At 41.0% G+C, this 15,717-nt stretch overlaps 1 protein-coding gene across 5 annotated transcripts in view; it reads left to right on the forward strand.

Annotated features, from left to right (window-relative positions):
• The window catches only part of SH3KBP1 (SH3 domain containing kinase binding protein 1), a 446,742-nt gene that overhangs the window by 204,685 nt on the left and 226,340 nt on the right, over positions 1 to 15,717 (forward strand). The window lies entirely within an intron of this gene.

The following is a 15,717-nucleotide window of genomic DNA, read 5'->3' on the forward strand; positions in this document are numbered from 1 at the left end:
CAAATTAAGGCAATTTTGAGTCTCTACTTCATACCCATGAGATTGGTAAAATTAACAAAAAGGAAATGGCAAGTGTTGGAAGGGCTGTGGGAGAACAGGCATATTAACACACCACTGGTGAGTCTATGAATTGGTCCAGCCATTCTGGAAAGCATTTTAGAACTGTGCCTCAAAGTTTCTAACTGTGCATGACATTCTTTGACCCAGCAACACCATCATTAGATCTTATTCCACAAAGATCAGAGAAAGAAGAGACCCATATGTACAAAAATATTTCTAGCAGAGTTTTTTTTTTTCAATGGTGGCAAAGAACTGGAAGGTAAGAGTATGCCAATCATTTGGGAATGGATGAACAAGTTATGTTAGATGTAGGCGATGGAATACTGTTGTGCTGTAGGAAATAATTAAAGAGATGTTTTCAGAGAAATTGTATAAGACTTGTATGAACTGATGTAGAGTGAAGTGATTAGAACCAAGAGAACAATTTATACTGTAATTATAACATTGTAAAAACAAACAACTTTACAAGACCTAAGAACACTGATCAGTCAATCAATAATCAACCAATAATTGCAGAGGGCTGATAATGAAGAATGTTGCTTACTTCTTGAAGAGAGGTGATGGCCTCAGAGTACAGAATGCATTTTTTTTTTTTTTGGTCAGGGGCCAATGTGGGAATTAGTTATGTTTGACTCCATGTTTATTTTAAGTATTTTATTTTTGTTTTCACAGGGTGGGGGAGTTGAGAGGGAAAGAAAATAAATGCTTGTTGATTGAAAACAATGCAATTTAATTTAAAAAATAGTAAATGGGAAAAAGTGTTCATTTGGTTGGTAATCTGTTCAAAATGTATACTCTCAAGGCAGCTAGGTGGCTCAGTGGATAGAACACCAGTCCTGGAGTCAGGAGGACCTGAGTTCAGATTCTCCTTTGAAAGCTGTACCATTGGCATTTCTGTTACTTGGTCACAGCACGCCATTTGGTTTGGGAGCTTGGCATGAGTTTGGATTAGCTCAGGTTCCTGGATGGGCTTGTGGGCAGTCCTTACTGAGACCACGGTGTATAATGGAAAGAGCTGTTCAGTCATATCCAACTCTTGGGACCCTATTTGGGGTTTTCTTGGCAAACACACTAGAATGCTTTGCCATTTCCCTTTTCTAGCTCATTTTATATGTGAGGAGCTGAGGCAAACAGGGTTAAGTGTCTTACCCAGGGTGTCTGAGGCTAGACATGAACTTGGGAAGAGAAATCTTCTGACTCCGGGTCTGGCACTCTGTCCACTGGCCACCTAACTGCCCACAAATAAAAGAGTTCCGGCTTTTAAATCAAAAAGCCCTGGATTCAAGCCCCGGTCCTTTGGCTTTTTAGCTTTGTAACAATGTACAAATTGTTTCACCTTCATGAGCCTCAGTTCCTTCATCTCTGAAATGGGGATAATATATACTAGTTCTGTTTTCCTCAAGGGTTGTGAGGAAAGTGCTTCGCAAACCACACAACACTATATAAATGTAAGTTTTTCTTATTATATACTCAGACAAGTGAACTGTGCTCTCCCATTCTCCCCCTACCTCCAAGAATGAGAATGATTTTCAAATGTTTAATTAATGAAACCAGTCTTTTATTATAGGCACATTATGTTTATGTTGCTTGTGTCTGTTTGTCTGTGTGAAGAGGGGAGGAGAAGGAAATAAACATTTTTATATCCACCTACTATGTGCGAAGCACTGTGCTAAGTGCTTTTATAAATATTATCTTAGTCAATCCTCACAACAACCCTGGGAGGGTGGTGCTGTTCTCATCATCATCATCATCATTGTACAGTTGAGGAAACTGAGGCAAACAGCAGTTAAGTGCCTTGCCTAGGGTTACATAGTGAATAAGTGTCTGAGGCCAGGTTTGAACTTCCTGACTGCAGACCTGGGGCTCTATCCACTTCACCATCTAGCCATCCTTGTGACATGTTCCCCATTCCAATCCATTCTGGTAAAAAGTGATTTTCCTAAAGCACAGGTTTGACCATGTCAGCCACACTACTCAACAAACCCCTGGGATGCCTTATTACCCCCAGAAGCAAATATAACATTCTCTGAATCATTCATTCTCTATGCTTCCATTGGTGAGTTTCTCCCACAGCCGCCATTTTGAGGGAAGACTCTGTTGAGCCACCTTTCCTTTTCCAGATGTCACAACAGGTCCTCCTGTGGGTACCTTTTCCTCCCCTTCAGTTACGTTTTATGTGCAATCTTCCCTCCTTAGGATGTAAGCTCTTTTTTTGGTGGGGGGGCAATGAGGGTTAAGTGACTTGCCCAGGGTCACACAGCTAGTAAGTGTTATGTGTCTGAGGTCACATTTGAACTCAGGTCCCCCTGAATCCAGGGCTGGTGCTCTATGCACTGCGCCACCTAGCTGCCCAGGATGTAAGCTTTTTGAGGGCAAGAACTATTTTTGCTTTCTTCTAACTCCCTGGCACATGGCTGACTTGACTGACATCTAAAGCCCTTCACAGCCCTGCCCTTTCCTATCTTTCCAGTGTTCTCACATTCCACTCCTTTCCACTTACTTTAAGATCCAGAAATACTGCTGTTCCTCACATATGACATATTTCTCACTGATGCTTTTTTACTGGCTGCCCTCTATGCTGGGAATGTCTTACTTTTCACCTCTACTTCCTGTCTTCCTTCAAGACTTGGCTCAAATCCCACCTTCTTGCAGGAGGCCTTTCCTGTCCTCCCCACTGCTAGTGCCTTTCCTTCTCTCCGAGACTACCTTCTATCTACTCTGTATGTGGTGCATTTTGTCTTTTCCATTAGGATGTCAACTCCTTGATGAGTTCATAAAAACAGGGATCATGTTTTTGTCTTTCTTTGTATTCCTAGTACGCAGCATGATGCTTGGCGTCTAGTTAAGTGCTTTAATAGATGCTCGAGGACTGACTGACCGAGGTATTACAGACATCTGCCCACCAAGTGCTTAAAAGTTGAGAGAGAGGAAGGCTCCCGATTGGATAGATCTTTATGAAAGGTTTATGGAAACGTTTGGACAAGACTTGAACAGGCTGAGAGGATATGGATGAGTTATGATGTCCTCTGTAGTAACAAAAGCACCCATATATTTGAAATCAGAGATTCCTCCAAGGATATACATATATTCACATATATATACATACGTATACATATACATATGCACACACACCACACACACACACACACACACACACACACACACACACACACATATATATGTAGTGTGTGTGTGTGTGTGTGTGTGTATGGAAAGAGACACACACAGAGACATAGTATGGAGACTGTTTTTACTTCTTCCTTCTGATCCTCCAGTACAAGAATATGTCCGGAGAAGGAATATATGCAGTTTCTCCCACCCATCTTAGGGTTATAATGAGGGGAGAAAAACAATATGAAGTAGGAGAAGAGCACCAGGGTCATCCAGAAGAGAAGAAAAGGACTGAGGTGTTTTTTGCCCTCATTTTAAGGGAAGGGCATCTTACTGATGGATTGGGGTCATTGTGTCAAACTCGAATAGAAATGGCTGCCCTTCAGCCATATATAGGATCCCTACCAGCAGCCTGTTGACTTAGAAAACCATATTTTAGGGTGATCTATATTCTATTGTATTTTTTACTTATTTTGTTAAATATTTCCTAATTATATTTCAATCTGGTTTTAGAGGCAAGGGTGTGTTTGACACCTCTGGATTAGAGGACTCTAGAGAGATTCCAGAGCCTGACTGTAGAAACAGACGATGGATTGTGGGTTCTGAAACCGGGAAGGTCAGGAGGACATTGAGGAGAAAGGAGGACGGCCTTCACTGTCACTCCTCTCCTCTCCCTTGGAGCAACAGGGACGTGTTGGACAGAGGAGGGGTTTGTCCTCTGAAGGACGCTGGGGATTTATATTTGTTTTTTCATTCAATAGTCCACAAGCACTTAAGTGTTTACCAGGGGCCAGGGGAGGGGATTTAAAAAAAAAAAGGTCAGAAAACCTGATCTTTGACCTTGTGGAGCTCATATTCTAATGGGGGGAGAAAGCATGCAAGCAGCCGTGTATGTACAATGTAGAAAAAGTGTATGTGGGAGGTAGTGTTAGAGGGAAGGCACTAGCCTTGAGGGTGGGATTGAGGGAGGATGGAGAAAGGACTCTTACAGAGGGCAGCATCTGAAGTGACTGTTGAGGAAAGCCAGAGGGGCAGGTAGGCAATGCAGTGGATAGAGCTCCCGCCTTGGAGTCAGGAGAACTGGAGTTCAAATTGCACCTTAGACACTTGACACTTACTAGCTGTGTGACCCTGGGCAAGTCACTTAACCCCGATTGCCTTACCAAAAAGCAAAAAAAAAAAAAAAAGAAGAAGGAAGCCAGGAGGGCCTAGGTGAGGGAGGAGGGCATTCCAGGCATGGGAGGGGGCAACCAGTGAAAAGGCATGGAGTTCATCCAGAGAAATAACTGATGGAGTCTGAATGCGGATTGAAGCATACTATTTTCACTTTTTTTTCCATAATTTTCCTTTTGTTCTGTTTCTTCTTTCACAACATGGCAAATATGGAAATATGTTTTACATGATAGCACATATATAATGTGTATCAAATTGCTTACCCTCTTAGGGAGGAGGGAGAAAAATTTGGGACTTAAAATCTTATAAAAATGAATGTTAAAAGTTGTCTTTACATAAAATACTATTTTAAAAAAAGAAAAGTTTTGGAGTTGGGAGATAGGGTCCTGTGTGAGGAAGAGCAAGGACTACTTATTACTGGACCACAGAGTATGTGAAAGAAGGTAAGGGGTAAGAAATTGGAGAGATAGGAAAGGGGCAGGCTGTGAAGGCCTTTAGAAGGGGAGAAAAAAAAAAGGATTTTCTATGTGATCCTGGAGGTCATAGGGAACCACTGGAATTTATTGAATAGGAAGGATATGGTCAGCTCCTTAGGAAAATCACTTTAGCAGCTGAGTGGCGGATGGATGAGTGGGGAGAGACGTGAGGCAGAGACCAAACGTGGCCATAGTCTGGGATGGTGAGGAAGGTTTTCTCCAGGGTGGTGGTTGTGTGAGTGGAGAGAAGGGAACCTATATGAAAGATACTGTGATGGTAGAAATAACCAGGGCAGCTAGGTGGCGCAGTGGATAGAGCACCAGCCCTGAAGTCAGGAGGACCCGAGTTCAAATCTGACCTCAGACCAAACACTTGACACTTACTAGCTGTGTGACCCTGGGCAAGTCACTGTATCCCAATTGCCTAAAAAATCCAAAACAAAACAAAACAAAAACAACAAAAAAAGAAATAACCAGACTTGGTGACAGATAGGATATATAGGGGTGAATGCAAGTCAAATAAGATACAGGTTGTGAGCCTGGGTAACTGTGATGATAGTGCTACCGTGGACCATTATAGAGAAGTTCAGAGGAGAGGAGGATTTGGGGAGAAAAATACTAACTTCTGCTTCGGACATGCTGAATTGGAGATGTGTATACAACATCCAGTCTGAGAGTCCGAGAGGCAATTAGTGATGCAAGGCTGGTGCTCAGTAGATAGTTTGGGGCCAGATGAATAGACCTGACAACCATCTGCATAGCCAGGATAATTGAACCCATGGGCAATGATGAAATTACCAAACACAACAGAGGGAGAAGAGGAGAGGGCCCAGGACAGACCCCTGGAGCACTCCAGTTAGTGGGCATGACCCGGGGGAAGAGTTATCCAAGGAGATTGAGGAGGAGCGGCTAGAGGAAAGAACTAGGACAGAGGAGGGTAACCAAAGCAGACGGCTGCAGAGAGTTCGAGAAGGATAAGGATTGATAAATGGTTGCCTAATCTAGGAATTCTGTTTTATTTCTCTCACCTTTTGTTCTGTAATATTGTGAATTGTTTGCGAGTGGGAAGTAGGCTCCAACTTTCTGGCAGGCACCGTGCATATATGTGCTCGCACACGTATCTGTGCACATATATACACATGTATATGTATGCATATACACATGTATTTGTCTATGTGTATGTATGTATATGTGCATATACACAGACAGGCATAAAATATATACATATATACATACACACACATCTATATCTATATCTATCTATCTATCTATCGATCTATCTATCGGTTTCTTGTGAGGGGCTATGAATCAAGAAAGAGAGAGGAACCCGCCCCTGCCGAAGTTACGTACAAGACAGTCTCTAACATAAGAGTTTATGCATTCTTTGGATAATGCTCTGAGGTGCTTTCTTCACTTCAAAGTGCCTTTTGAGGTAATACAGATATTTTCATCCCCATTTTACAGACAGGGAATCAGAGGCTCAAAGACATGAAGTACTTGACCTCTCCAAGACTGGAATTAGGGTGTTTCCATCCAGAATCCAGTAATCTTTTTACTATTCTCTCGGTGTTTATACAATTTCTGTCTAGCCCCACAGTGGATAAGAGTGCTGGGCCTGGATTTAGGAAGACTCATCTTCCTGAGTTCAAATCCAGACTCAGATACTTATTAGCTGTGTGACCCTGGACAAGTCACTTAACCTTGTTTATCTCAGTTTCCTCATCTGTAAAATGAAGGAAATGGCAAACCACTCCAGTATCTTTGCCAAGAAAACACCAATGGGGTCAGGAAGAGTCAGACACAACTGAAAAACAACAGAACAACAACGGGGAGTTAGGAGCCTAGTAGCTGAGCAGCTGCAGGCTGAAGAGACTATTTAGGATGGTGATTAATGATGGCAGCAACAGCAGACTCTGCCACCCGCAGGTGGAAAAAAGATGTTTATAGTACTCTTTCCTAGCTAGTTACTTTAGTGTGTGCTCTCCTGTTGCCAGCCAGAAGGAGAACATAAAATTGGCTGTTACAAAGCAAGGTAGTTTTTCATTGAAAACTCATTCTCTTCAGCAAGAAAACCTCGCCATATTGTTGTAAAACTCCAGTGTAATGATCTTCCTCAGGTCTGAGGATTTTTAGGCAACTCAGGTATTTAACTCTGTGTCCTTGGCTAAGTCAATTAATATTTATAAATGATGAATTCACAATTGCTCTGTAGAGGTATTTGCTGACCTGTTGGTAACTCGGTCAAAATTAATTTGTAAACATTGGTTTAGTGCTCTAAGATGAGGGAAAAAATGATTATAACTGGCAGGGGATATTATTTCATTTTCCTAACTGTTTGAGAGAATTGGGTGGTGACTCAGCTACCCCAAAGTGGACTGGGCTGCATTGGGAGAGAGTGGACTGTCCATCCCTGCCTCTTCTCCCTTTGGGCCCCATTCTGGTCTGAAGATAACGTTTAGATGATCAGATCATCACTTGGGAAGGATTCCTATTTGAGTAACAGTGGACTTCTTAGACACCTTCTAACTCAGTAATTCTATGAATTCCCCCAAGATTTCTCCCAAATTCAGCATCAACTTTTTTGTAAGGTCTGGAATTTCCCCACCCTGTACCTCCCTATAACAGTGGGGTGTTCTTTTTATACCAAAGGAATATTCAGTATACCAGAGGCCTATTGAATAGGCCAAAGAGCTCTAGATTGATTTTAGGTAGTAGTTTAATCAATTTGGGTTACTTAACATTTGGGGCAATATGATGGATCCCAGCCAAGATAGTCATCCTTGGTCTGGGGCAGAGGTGACCAGATGGATCAGTGAATCCCCACTAAGAATCCTAAAAATCCCCATGGTAATTATGAAAAACAGACAAAGGGAGGAGGAGCTAGAGAGTGCACTACTGATTGGTGACTATTTTTGTTTTTCTGCTTAGTAATGAGGTTAGGCGTTAAGCCAGTGTTATGCCCAAACACATTTGTATATCGATCACGTACCAGTCACGTATACGTCACGATAGTCTTGTTTTGCTTTCAGAGGTCATAGTATTTTAAGTTATGACTCAATGTCTAAAATATAATTCAGTATCTAAGTTAAGATTCTAAACAGGTCACCATGTTTGGGCTTCCGCCGTTGACAGAGTTAAGTTTTTATGGCTTTTAACTGATAACTGTATTTTAGGGCTTTTTCCCAGCAGGAACCCTACATTGTTACTGCATAGAGTCAGGATAAACAGAGGCGGTGACAGTGTTGATGGGAGATTTTTCTTAACCTTGGTCAAGTCACTTTTCTGGGCCTCAGTTGCCTCACCTGTAGAATTAGGAAGTTCCTTCCAGCTGTATATTTGATTATTGTAAGAATTAAATAAATACATGAAGCAGCAATTCTGGCCATTCAGACCAGGAGTTCTTAACCTGGGATCTTTGAACTTGGTTAAAAAGGGTATTGTCAATTGTATTTCAATATAATTGGTTTCCTGTGAATTACTGTATATTTCAGTGATCTGAAATGATTCCCAAGGACTCATGATGAAAAAAAATGCTATCCACTGTCAGAGAGAGAACTGATGAACTCTAAGGGCAAATTGAAGTAAAATTTTCTCGCTTTCTTTATTTTTCTTGCTTTTTGAAAATATGCCAGATATGGAAATATGTTTTGCATGATTTCACATGTATAACTGATGTCATAATTGCTTGCCTTCTCAAGGTGGGGGAGGGATGGGAAGGAGATTTAAATTTAAAATTAAATCAAAATTTGAAAATTTAAAAAGAAAAAACTGCCAAAAATAAATAAATAACAAATTGGAATGGACTATGTATTTTATTTTAGGCACTTCAAAACTTACTTTTGAGAAAGGGCCATAGGCTTTAGCACTTTGCCAAAGGGATTCATGACCTAAAAAAGGTTGAGAATCCTTGAACTAGTCTAATCCTCTCACTTTACAGATGAAGAAACTGAGGCCTTCAAAAATTAAGCAATTTGTCCAAGATCAAAAAGGTATTAAAAGATGTTGGAGTGTAAGCTCCTTGAGGGCTGTCTTTTGGCTCTTTTTGTATCCCCAGCACAGCACAGTGTCTAGCACATAAAAGGCATATAATAAATGTTCATGGAATCAAATTGAAAATGGCAGACTCTGGATTTGAGTTCTGGCATTCTCCAAATTCAGCACATTTTTCCTTTTTTCTCCCAGTCAACTGTAATTAAAAGTCAAAGTGAAGGACTAAAGTGGTTTGTTGGTTGGTTTGTTTGTTTGTTTTAACAATCGCTGAAGTTGTAGAGAATTTATGACTTTAACTAGTTCATCCAATTCCAATCAGATCAGGTTCAGGGCCAGAAAATGTTTTCTATGGTTATCCCTTTCTACCTGTATGTACAAGCTGTATATCTCATGTATGAGTAAGTTTCCATTTTCCTGGCCCCTCAAGTAAAGCTGATGCTATAAAACACTGTCCAGCGTGACCTTAAGTTCTTAGAGTTCCTGGCGTGTTTTCAGGTCCTTCTCCGACAGAGATCTGGTCTGTGAGCAGTGTAATTGCTTTGTTGCTGAGCCCTGAAGCTGCTTTCACCCACTTCTTTAGGAGTCGCTCATCCCTTTTCCTTTGACATTTGCTCAGTCTTGATTTTGCTCATATTTTTGCTCCGGGTGGTAAGATGTAGGTTTGCTGTTGGTTGCCACTTTTATTGCTGCTGGCAGCTACTAGCTAGGTAGATCTTGACGTTAAAGTTACTTAGGTCAAAGGATAACATCATAGCTTTTCTGTTATGAGCAGCTGGTGGCCCATAGTGGGTAGAATGCGAGGCATGAGTCTAAATGCTGCCCCAGACGCTAATTGTGTGGCCCAGGGCATGTCACTAAACCTTTGTTGGTCTCAGTTTCCTCATCTGTAAAATGAGGATGATAATAGCATCTACCTCCCTGTGTTGTTGTGAGGAATGCGATGATATTTGTCAAGCACTTAGCACAGTGCCTGACACAAAGTGAGCGCTATATAAATGTTACCTATTATTATTAATTATTCTTGGAGCTAGAAGAGTCTTTAGCAATCTTAGTCCAATCCTCTCATTTCACAGCTAAGGAAACTGAGTCTCAGAAAGAGTAAATGATTTGCCAAAGATCCCTTAGCTTATGAAGTAGCAGAGATGGTCTTTCTAGGACATCATACCCCCTCATGAGTATATCTAATTTCTGTGGATGGACCTGTCTCATATATATAGGCTCTGGGATGGTTTTCCCTTTCATGCTATTTATTCTGATTTTAAGGAGTTCAGTATCTAACTAGGGCACGGCAAATAATAACTTTCTGTAGACCTTTGTTGTATAATGTTGAAGTATGCTTGGTGGGGGAACTGGGATAATTCTTGTGATAGCCTTTTTCCTTGTTATGGTGAAACGTAACTGGATAGTGAACGTGAAGGAAATGACTTGATCCGCAATGTAATCAAATCATGTAATAGCAAGGAAGTGTCCCTCAGAAGAGATGGTAGCCAGAAATGGTGTCAAGCGTGCCAGGTTTTGAGTTAGAGGACCACGTTTAGAATCTTGGCTTATTGTCTGTGTGACCTTGGATAAGTCACTTTTAACTTCTCTGGGCCTCAGTTCGTAAGTTGGAAACTCAACAGTTCTCATTTGGAAACAATTTATTAAATGGCTTCTAAGCAATTAAATTAAATAAGTATTTGTTAAATGCTTATTATAAGCCAAGCACTGTGGCCATATTCTGGGCATACAAAGAAAAAAATATAGATCCTGCTCTCAAGAAGCTGATATTATAATGGGGGAAACAACATACAAATATGTGTGTGTAAAAGAAATATACAGTGAAAATGGGAGGTCATCTTGGAGAGAAGACACAGGTAGCGTAAGGGACCAGAGAAGAGGTGGATTTGAGCCAATTTACAGGAAACTTGGAGGCAGAGGTGAAAGGTATGAGTGACTGCCAGCAAAAAGTCATAGTGTTGGGAGATGAAGTGGGTTTTTTTTTTGAAGGCTGATGTTGCTAGATTGTAGAACATATGAAGAAGAATAAAGTATAAGAAGAAATATTACAAGACTGGAAAGATAGGAAGGAGTCAAGTTATTGTGAGAAGTGAATATTATATTTAATAACTAATTATATTAGGACCACATTTCCCCCCTTTTCTACTTCCTCATCCAGAAATCAACCAGTGTGAGAAATTTCTCTTAGAGATCTAATCAGACAGTAAAAGAAATTTTAAGTTTGGGCTAATGAGTGTATTCCTGCTCTTTGTGTTTGCTCAGACAGGTCCTGGGAAAATGTTGATTCTCCCTATAATCAAGATAGGTGATATGGGGATTGATGTTTCTTTGACCAAGATTTGAGTGACCTAAGTCAAGGCCCCCAAGATAGCCCACCTCCCATTTGATTGATCAATAAGAGTTGAGTAGGCACCCCTCGGGAATACCTCCTCTTCATGAGGAGGTGAGCCCACCGCCATTAGGAGTCATTGGTCTAAGAGAGATGGACAAATGACCATCCTTTTATTAATAACCTGCTGGACTTATTAATAAAATGATTAAATTACCCATATGTCTCTCGAACTTTGTAAACATCCCATTATGGAGGGCATTCAGTGTCAAACGAGGGGCCTTATATTTGATTCTGGATTACCTGGAAGTAATAGAGCTATGATCCTGTGAAAATGGAGGATTATAACTGTATCTGACTTTCCTCTTTGGAAAGAAAGCAGGAAGCGGTGCATCGTCTGCTCCAGAGACATTCCTGTCCTCATTGATGTTGTTGTAATTGGGTCTGTTGGCAAGAAAGCATCTTTAGAATTGTCCTGTTGCATGTTTCCAGTGTCTTGCTCTTATTACAGTTGGTTGGCTTCTTGCTTAGGGACAAAGAGACCGAAATATTGAATGTCAGTGTCAGGAGAAAATCACCAAATGTCAGAGCAGGCAGGGACCTTTAGACATTGTGTAATTCAAACCTTGGTTTTACAAGTGAGGAAAACAGCCCCAGAAAAGTTGAGTGACTTGTTCAGGGTCACACAACTAGCCAGCAGCAGAGCTCAGATTCAGACATAGGTCTTCTGGGTCTAGGTCCTAGACTCTTCCTGGTCTCTCCAGGAATCCATACAGCCTATTGCTGTGTCAGCCTGCCTTGAGTCTCTTCCCCCTCTAATCAGCCACTAAAATGATTTTCCCAAAGCACAGATCTGATCATGTCAACACCCTACTCAGTAAACTCCAGTGGCTTCCTATTGCCTCCAGGACCAAATACAAAATATTCTGTTTAGCATTCAAAGCCCACCCTAAACTAGCCCCCTCCTACCGTTCCCATCTTCTTTTAACTTACTCCCTCACACATACCCTTCGATCCAGTGACACTGGCCTCCAGGCTGTTCCATGAACAAGCGATCCAAAAACATTCCATCTCTCGGCTCTGGGCACTCTCCCTAGCCATTCCCCCTATGCCTGGAATGCTCTTCCTCCTTTGCTCTGACCCCTGACCTCCCTGGCTTCCTTTAAGTCCCAACTGAAATCCCATTTTCTACTGGAAGCCTTCCTCATCCTCTCTTAATTCTAGTGCCTTCCCTCTATTTAATTCTTTCCCATTCATCCTGTATAGCTTGCTTTGTATGTATTTATTTACATGTTGTCTCCCCTATTAGATTGTGAGCTCCTTGAGAGCAGGGACTGTGTTTTGCCTCTTTTTCCATCCTCAGTGCTCAGCATGGTGGCTGGCACAAAATGGGCACTTAATAAATGTTTATTGATGGGTTGCTATCCTGATTATAAAGAAAGTATTTATGCTTCCCTTCCATCTCATATTGTCTGTTAAGATCTGCTTTTCTTTAGAAGAGAAATTCAGACAGAGGAAAATGGATGGAAGAATTAGGCTTCCAACAGAATAGCATCCGTAGAGGCTTTAGAGGAATATTGATTAGCCTGGCGTAATGATAGAATAGATTGGCCTTTTCCCTTCCTGGTGCCATGCTGTTTGCAGACCATAATGTGCTCAGCAGGGAGCTATTATTACTGCTGAATATGAATTTCCTTTCCTTAGGGCAATCCCTCCCCACTAAACCCCACCCCCACCCCCAATGTGTTCCCTAGAGGCGATCCACATATCTTTAAAACTGGTTTGAATGTTTCTTTTGTCATTATCACCTTGAGTCATCATGGCTGAAATGGACGCATAATAGAGAGGGATGGGGTTAGAGTGACTCGCTGTGGTGGAATGAACTTCTCAGAAATTACTTCTTCCTCTCCCTCTTGACTCTGTGCTTCTGTCTCATATTAACCAGAAAGAAAAAAATCAGAAGTGCACGAGACACGCATTCCTCTCTGCCTAGCTTAGCCCGGCACTGCGGCTCTTAAACTGTTTCTCTGTAACCACCTGCATGCACACTGAGGCACACATGTTCTTTCGTCCACGACACAGATCTGCACTGCGGTGGCCCCCGTGGCTGTGGCTGCTTCCCAGCTGCCTTTGTTTCTGCTCTGATTTCTGCAGCACATCAAGTCTCCCTCTGTGTAGGTTCTGAGAGCAGGAGCTTCCTAGACCAGTTTCTCTTGAGCAAACACTTGTGAAGCACCCTCTTGGGCAAGAGAGGAGTCTGTGTGTGGGGGCGGGAGGGTATGGGGGTGCTGGGGATAGAAAGACAAGAAATAAAAGTCCCCTGCCCTCAGAGGGCTTATAGTTTAGCAGGAGATGTAAGTCATGTACTTCTAATCTCTCTTTCCTTTTCTTGATCCTCACAATAACCCTGTGAGGAGGGGCAGCTAGATGGTGACACTTAACACTTACTAGCAGTGTGACCCCGGGCAAGTCACTGAACCCCAATCACCTCACCAAAAAGCAAAAAACAAAACAAAACAAGAACCCTGTGAGGGGGTAGGTACTACAGGGGAGTGTACTTAGCGTTTTTTGTGTTGAGGGCTTCTTTGGCAGTCTTATAAAACCTAGGGACTCCTCAAACTCATGTTTTTAAATGCACAAAACATTATGCATAGGATTGCAAAAGAAGCAGCCAACTATATTGAATTATAGTTCTCAAAATATTTTAAAAACCCAAGTTCATGGGCTCCATAGTTAAGAACCCTTCTACCATAGGTATTATTACCTCTGTTTTAGACTTATTGATCTCCAAGGTCATTTCCAGATGTAAGTCTATGATCCTATGTATATTCAGAAACAGTATAAAAATTAGAGCACTGAATCATAGATTAGAATTGGAAGGGACCTGAGAATATCTAGTCCAAACTGTTTATCTTTTTTTAGCAGATGAAGAGACTGAGGCATATTAGAGATGTTGTCAGAGGGAGGATTTGAACCCAAGATTTTGGATTTAAAATTCAGAACAGTATCTATTACACCATGCTGCCTTGCCCAAGGTATATTGGGGAAGGGTAGTCACAATTATTAGGACTCTTGTTTGTGGATTTTTATTATGTGGATTATGAGCTATGAGCTGAGTCTTTTAAAGGTAAGGAAGAATTTCAGTGGTAGGGAAAGTAAATTATGTTGTGGTTAGTTTTATGTTCTGTTACTGCTTTAGTGAAATATAGACTTGATTTTGTTCTGTTTTGTTTTTACCTTGATTTGACTCATGATTCTGGGGGTAGCCAGGAATCATTGATTTGTATGACAAATATGGCTTAAGAAAAATACTACTGGCCACAGTTGTAAGGGTTATAAATGGATTAGTCTCCATGCACTTCCCTCCTCCCCAAAAGCAGGTCAGTTTTTCCTTTTGTTGTCTGACATTTGCCCTGTCCAATCTCTAGCATTTCAAGTAGACCATTCTTTTTAAATTTTTTTTCTTTTTTAATAGTATTTTATTTTTTCCAATTACACGTAAAGATAATTTCCAACATTCTTTTTTTTTTTAGATTTTAAGATTCTAAGTTCCAAATTTTTCTCCCTCCCTCCCTTCTCTCCCCTCTCCTAAAGACAGCAGGCAACCTGATACAGGTTATCCATGTTCAGTCATGTTAAACATATTTCCACATTAGTCAGGTTGTGAAAGAAGAATCAGAACAAAAGGGAAAAACTAGAGAAGGAAAAAACAGTGAAAATAGTATGCTTTGATCTGCATTCAGACTCCATAGTTCTTTGTCTGGATATGGATAACGTTTTCCATCATGAGTCTTTTGGAATTGTCTTGGATCATTGTATTGCTGAGATAAGCCAAGTCTGTTATAGTTGATCATTCACAAAATTGCTGTTACTATGTACAGTGTTTTTCTGGTTCTGCTCTCTGTACTCAGCATCAGTTCACTTATCCAGGTTTTTCTGAAATCCACCTGCTCATCATTTCTTTTTTCTTTTCTTTTTTTTTTTTAGTCATTTCTTATAGCACAGTAGTATTCCATTACATTCATATACCACAGCTTGTTCAGCCATTCCCCAGTTGATGGACATCCCCTCAATTTCCAGTTCTTTGCCACCACAAAAAGGGCTGCTATAAATATTTTTGTACATGTGGGTTCTTTTCCTTTTTTACAGTCTCTGTGGGATACAGACCTAGTAGTTGTATTGCTGGGTCAAAGGGTATTCACAGTTTTATAGCCCTTAGGGCATAGTTCCAAACTGGTCTCCAGAATAATTGGATCAGTTCACAACTCCACCAACAATGCATTAGTGTCCCAGTTTTCCCACACCTTATCCAGCATTTATCATTTTCCTTTTTTTGTGAATCAGACCATTATTACTTCTGGGCCATATTACATCAGTTTAAAAATACTTTGCAAAGTAGCATAAGCAGCACCAGGTCCCCAGAGTGCCTAGGATTTGGGTTTTACTAGGCTTCTCCTACAGTTTGATAAGTTTGTCATATTCATTTCCACCTGACCTAGCAGATTTTGTTAAAAAAAATTTTTTTTTAATTTAAAATAAAAAAAAGAAGCATTGCCTTGCTCATTCCTAATTCAGTGC

This window comes from Phascolarctos cinereus, unplaced genomic scaffold (genome assembly GCF_003287225.1).
Source record: "Phascolarctos cinereus isolate Bilbo 61053 unplaced genomic scaffold, phaCin_HiC Scaffold_726;HRSCAF=1367, whole genome shotgun sequence".
Taxonomy (NCBI): domain Eukaryota; kingdom Metazoa; phylum Chordata; class Mammalia; order Diprotodontia; family Phascolarctidae; genus Phascolarctos; species Phascolarctos cinereus.